This window comes from Capsicum annuum, unplaced genomic scaffold (assembly GCF_002878395.1).
Source record: "Capsicum annuum cultivar UCD-10X-F1 unplaced genomic scaffold, UCD10Xv1.1 ctg77094, whole genome shotgun sequence".
Classification (NCBI taxonomy): Eukaryota; Viridiplantae; Streptophyta; class Magnoliopsida; order Solanales; family Solanaceae; genus Capsicum; species Capsicum annuum.
In genome coordinates, this window is record NW_025887456.1 from 436 (window position 1) to 5,237 (window position 4,802).

The 4,802-nt window shown below is 49.8% G+C and overlaps 13 non-coding genes and 2 pseudogenes across 13 annotated transcripts; all 15 read left to right on the forward strand.

The window, feature by feature from the left end:
* The first annotated feature begins 33 nt into the window (after positions 1-33).
* Positions 34-152, forward strand: LOC124894730. The gene has a single exon (XR_007051325.1). It is a non-coding gene; the product is annotated as a 5S ribosomal RNA (ribosomal RNA).
* Positions 153-327: 175 nt separating this feature from the next.
* On the forward strand, positions 328-446 carry LOC124894742. Its single transcript, XR_007051336.1, has one exon. It is a non-coding gene; the product is annotated as a 5S ribosomal RNA (ribosomal RNA).
* A 177-nt stretch (positions 447-623) lies between these two features.
* On the forward strand, positions 624-742 carry LOC124894727. Its single transcript, XR_007051323.1, has one exon. It is a non-coding gene; the product is annotated as a 5S ribosomal RNA (ribosomal RNA).
* A 175-nt stretch (positions 743-917) lies between these two features.
* On the forward strand, positions 918-1,036 carry LOC124894735. Its single transcript, XR_007051330.1, has one exon. It is a non-coding gene; the product is annotated as a 5S ribosomal RNA (ribosomal RNA).
* Positions 1,037-1,475: 439 nt separating this feature from the next.
* On the forward strand, positions 1,476-1,593 carry LOC124894736. The gene has a single exon (XR_007051331.1). It is a non-coding gene; the product is annotated as a 5S ribosomal RNA (ribosomal RNA).
* Positions 1,594-1,770: 177 nt separating this feature from the next.
* Positions 1,771-1,889, forward strand: LOC124894741. Its single transcript, XR_007051335.1, has one exon. It is a non-coding gene; the product is annotated as a 5S ribosomal RNA (ribosomal RNA).
* Positions 1,890-2,064: 175 nt separating this feature from the next.
* LOC124894733 lies at positions 2,065-2,184 on the forward strand. Its single transcript, XR_007051328.1, has one exon. It is a non-coding gene; the product is annotated as a 5S ribosomal RNA (ribosomal RNA).
* Positions 2,185-2,361: 177 nt separating this feature from the next.
* LOC124894737 lies at positions 2,362-2,480 on the forward strand. Its single transcript, XR_007051332.1, has one exon. It is a non-coding gene; the product is annotated as a 5S ribosomal RNA (ribosomal RNA).
* Positions 2,481-2,917: 437 nt separating this feature from the next.
* Positions 2,918-3,036, forward strand: LOC124894731. The gene has a single exon (XR_007051326.1). It is a non-coding gene; the product is annotated as a 5S ribosomal RNA (ribosomal RNA).
* A 176-nt stretch (positions 3,037-3,212) lies between these two features.
* On the forward strand, positions 3,213-3,331 carry LOC124894740. Its single transcript, XR_007051334.1, has one exon. It is a non-coding gene; the product is annotated as a 5S ribosomal RNA (ribosomal RNA).
* Positions 3,332-3,508: 177 nt separating this feature from the next.
* On the forward strand, positions 3,509-3,627 carry LOC124894734. Its single transcript, XR_007051329.1, has one exon. It is a non-coding gene; the product is annotated as a 5S ribosomal RNA (ribosomal RNA).
* Positions 3,628-3,804: 177 nt separating this feature from the next.
* LOC124894739 lies at positions 3,805-3,923 on the forward strand (annotated as a pseudogene).
* Positions 3,924-4,098: 175 nt separating this feature from the next.
* LOC124894732 lies at positions 4,099-4,217 on the forward strand. The gene has a single exon (XR_007051327.1). It is a non-coding gene; the product is annotated as a 5S ribosomal RNA (ribosomal RNA).
* A 177-nt stretch (positions 4,218-4,394) lies between these two features.
* Positions 4,395-4,513, forward strand: LOC124894738. Its single transcript, XR_007051333.1, has one exon. It is a non-coding gene; the product is annotated as a 5S ribosomal RNA (ribosomal RNA).
* A 176-nt stretch (positions 4,514-4,689) lies between these two features.
* LOC124894728 lies at positions 4,690-4,802 on the forward strand (annotated as a pseudogene; the record flags this gene model as incomplete).

A 4,802-nucleotide genomic window follows, 5' to 3' on the forward strand; every position in this document is an offset into this window, starting at 1 on the left:
AGGCATAATAGAATTTGGAGTGCTAGGAATGACGGATGCGATCATACGAGCACTAACGCACCGGATCCCATCAGAACGCCGAAGTTATGCGTGCTTGGGCGAGAGTTGTACTAGGATGGGTAACCCCCTGGGAAGTCCTCGTGTTGCATCCCTTCCTTTTTTTTCCTTTAAAATTCGGTTTAATTTTGCCGGTTCGATCGGCGAAACTTTTTGTTTTTCCTCTTGGCGGAAATAAGAAAGGGGGCGAGGCGTGGAGGCCCGCGTGCGGGGTGTGACGGGCGGCGGAGGAGAAAGAGGCATAATAGAATTTGGAGTGCTTGGAATGACGGATGCGATCATACCAGCACTAACGCCTCGGATCCCATCAGAACTCCGAAGTTAAGCGTGCTTTGGCGGGAGTAATACTAGGATGGGTGACCCCCTGAGAAGTCCTCGTGTTGCATCCCATCCATTTTATATTCCTTTAAAATTCGGTTTAATTTTACCGATTCGATCAGCGAATCTTTTTGTTTTTCCTCTTGGCGGAAACGAGAACGGGGGCAAGGCGCAGGGGCGCGCATGCGGGGTTTGACGGACGGCGGAGGAGAAAGAGGTATAATAGAATTTGGAGTGCTAGGAATGATGGATGCGATCATACCAGCACTAACGCACCGGATCCCATCAGAACTCCGAAGTTAAGCGTGCTTCGGCGGGAGTAGTACTAGGTTGGGTGACCCCCTGGGAAGTCCTCGTGTTGCATCCCTTCCTTTTTTAGTTCCTTTAAAATTCAGTTTAATTTTCCCGGTTCAATCGGCGAATTTTTTGTTTTTCCTCTAGGCGAAAACGAGAAAGGGGGCAAGGCGCAGGGACGCGCGTGCGGTGTGTGACTGGCAGCGCAGGAGAAAGAGGAATAATAGAATTTGGAGTGCTGGAAATTTGGATGCGATCATACCAGCACTAACGCACTGGATCTCATCAGAACTCGGAAGTTAAGCGTGCTTGGGCGAGAGTAGTACTATAATGGGTGAACCCCTGGGAAGTCCTCCTGTTGCATCCCATCCTTTTTATTTGTCCTTTAAAATTCGGTTTAATTTTGCCGGTTCGATCGACGAATCTTTTTGTTTTTCCTCTTGGCGGGAACAAGAAAGGGGGCGAGGCGTGGAGGCCCGCGTGCGGGGTGTGACGGGCGGCGGAGGAGAAAAAGGCATAATAGAATTTGGAGTGCTGTGAATGACGGATGCGATCATACCAGCATTAACGCACCGGATCCCATCAAACCTCCGAAGTGAGCATGCTTGGGCGAGAGTAGTGTTGCATCCCTTCCTTTTTTTTTCCTTTAAAATTGTGTTTAATTTTGCCGGTTCGATCGATGAATCTTTTTGTTTTTCCTCTTGGCAGGAACGAGAAAGAGGGCAAGGCGCAATGGCGCGCCTGCGGTGTGTGACGGGCGGCGGAGAAGAAAGAGGAATAATAGAATTTGGAGTGCTGGGAATGACGGATGCGATCATACCAGCACTAACGCATCGGATCCCACCGGAACTCCGAAGTTAAGCGTGCTTGGGAGAGAGTTGTACTAGGTGGGTGACCCACTGGGAAGTCCTCGTGTTGCATCCCATCCTTTTTTTATTCCATTAAAATTTGATTTAATTTTGCCGGTTCGATCGGCGAATCTTTTTGCTTTTCCTTTTGGCGGAAACGAGAACGGGGGCAAGGCGCAGGGGCGCGCGTGCGGGGTGTGACGGACGGCGGAGGAGAAAGAGGTATTATAGAATTTGGAGTGCTGGGAATGACGGATGCGATCATACCAGCACTAACGCAACGGATCCCATTAGAACTCCGAAGTTAAGCGTGCTTCGGCGGGAGTAGTACTAGGATGGGTGACCCCCTGGGAAGTCTTCGTGTTGCATCCCTGCCTTTTTTTTTTCCTTTATAATTTAGTTTAATTTTCCTGGTTTGATCGGCGAATTTTTTCTTTTTCCTCTAGGCGAAAACGAGAAAGGGGGCAAGGCGCAGGGGCGCGCGTGCGGTGTGTGACTGGCAGCGCAGGAGAGAGAGGCATAATAGAATTTGGAGTGCTGGGAATTTGGATGCGATCATACCAGCACTAACGCACCGGATCTCATCTGAACTCGGAAGTTAAGCGTGCTTGGTACGAGAGTAGTACTATGATGGGTGACCCCCTGGGAAGTCCTCCTGTTGCATCCCATCCTTTTTTTTTGTCCTTTAAAATTTGGTTTAATTTTTCGGTTCGATCGACGAATCTTTTCGTTTTTCCTCTCGGCGGAAACGAGAAAGGGGGCGAGGCATGGAGGCCCGCGTGGGGGGTGTGACGGAATGCGCAAGAGAAAGAGGCATAATAGAATTTAGAGTGTTGGGAATGACGAATGCGATCATACCAGCACTAACGCAACGGATCCCATCAGAACTCTGAAGTTAAGCAAGCTTGGGCGAGAGTTGTACTAGAATGGGTGACCCCATGTGAAGTCCTCGTGTTGCATCCCCTCCTTTTTTTTCCTTTAAAATTCAGTTTAATTTTGCCGGTACGATCGGCGAATCTTTTTGTTTTTCCTCTTGGCGGAAATAAGAAATGGGGCGAGGCGCGGAGGCCCGCGTGCGGGGTGTGACGGGCGGCGGAGGAGAAGAAGGCATAATAGAATTTGGAGTGCTGTGAATGACAGATGCAATCATACCAGCACTAACGCACCGGATCCCATCAGACCTCCAAAGATAGCATGCTTGGGCGAGAGTAGTGTTGCATCCCTTCCTTTTTTTTTTCCTTTAAAATTGTGTTTAATTTTGCCGGTTCGATCAATGAATCTTTTTGTTTTTCCTCCTGGCAGGAACGAGAAAGGGGGCAAGGCGCAAGGGCGCGCCTGCGGGGTTTGACGGGCGGCGGAGGAGAAAGAGGCATAATAGAACTTGGAGTGCTGGGAATGACGGATGCAATAATACCAGCACTAACGCACCGGATCCCAAAGGAACTCCGAAGTTAAGCGTGCTTGGGCGAAAGTTGTACTAAGATGGGTGATCACCTGGGAAGTCCTCGTGTTGCATCCCATCCTTTTTTTTTCCTTTAAAATTCGGATTAATTTTACCGGTTCGATCGGGGAATATTTTTATTTTTCCTCTCGGCGGAAACAAGAACGGGGGCGAGGCGCGGAGGCCCGCGTGCGGGTTGTGACGGGCGGCACAGGAGAAAGAAGCTTAATAGAATTTAGAGTGCTGGGAATGACGGATGCAATCATACCAGCACTAACGCACTGAAACCCATCTGAACTCCGAAGTTAAGCGTGTTTGGGCGAGAGTAGTACTAGGATGGGTGACCCCCTGGGAAGTCCTCGTGTTGCATTCCTTCCTATTATTTTTCCTTTAAAATTCAGTTTAATTTTGCCGGTTCGATCAGCGAATCTTTTTCTTTTTCCTCTTGGGGGAAACGAGAAAGGGGGCAAGGCGCAGGGGCGCGCGTGCGGTGTGTGACTGGCGGCGCAGGAGAAAGAGGCATAATAGAATTTGGAGTGCTGGAAATGACGGATGCGATCATACAAAAACTAACGCACCGGATCCCATCTGAACTCCGAAGTTACGTGTGCTTGGGCGAGAGTAGTACTAGGATGGGTGACCCCCTGGGAAGTCCTTGTGTTGCATCCCGTACTTTTTTTTTCCTTTAAAATTTGGTTTAATTTTGCCGGTTCGATCGGCGAATCTTTTTTTTTTTTCCTCTTGGGGGAAACGAGAAAGGGGGAAAGGCGCAGGGGCGCGCGTGCGGGGTGTGACTGGCGGCGGAGGAGAAAGAGGCATAATAGAATTTGGAGGGCTGAGAATGACGGATGCGATCAATCCAGCACTATCGCACCGGATCCCATCGAAACTCCGAAGTTAAGCATGCTTGGGTGATAGTTGTACTAGGATGGGTTACCCTCTGGGAAGTCCTCGTGTTGCATCCCTTCCTTTTTTTTCCTTTAAAATTCGGTTTAATTTTGCCGGTTCGATCGGCGAATCTTTTTGTTTTTCCTCTTGGCGGAAACAAGAAAGGGGGCGAGGCGCGGAGGCCCGCGTGCGGGGTGTGACGGGCGTCGCAGGAGAAAGAGGCTTAATAGAATTGGGAGTGCTGGGAATGACGGATGCGATAATACCACCACTAACGCACCGGATTCCATCAGAACTCCGAAGTTGAGCGTGCTTGGGCGAGAGTAGTACTAGGATGGGTGACCCCCTGGAAAGTCCTCGTGTTGCATCCATTCCTTTTATTTTTACTTTAAAATTCAGTTTAATTTTGCCGGTTCGATCGGCAAATCTTTTTCTTTTTCCCCTTGGCGGAAACGAGAAAGGGGGCAAAGCGCAGGGGCGTGCGTGCGGTGTATGACTGGCGGCGCAGGAGAAAAAAGCATAATAGAATTTGGAGTTCTGGGAATGACGGATGCGATCATACCAGAACTAACGCACCGGATCCCATCTGAACTCCGAAGTTACGCGTGCTTGGGCGAGAGTAGTACTAGGATGGGTGACCCCCTTGGAAGTCCTCGTGTTGCATCCCTTCTTTTATTTTCCCTTTAAAATTCGGTTTAATTTTGTCTGTTCGATCGGTGAATCTTTTTATTTTTCCTCTAGGCGGAAACAAGAAAGGTGGCGAGGGGCGGAGGCCCGCGTGCGGGGTGTAACCGGCGGCGCAGGAGAAAGAGTCTTAATAGAATTTGGAGTGCTGGGAATGACGGATGCAATCATACCAGCACTAACGCACCGGATCCCATCAGAACTCCGAAATTAAGCGTGCTTGGGCGAGAGTAGTACTAGGATGGGTGACCCCCTGGGAAGTCCTCGTGTTG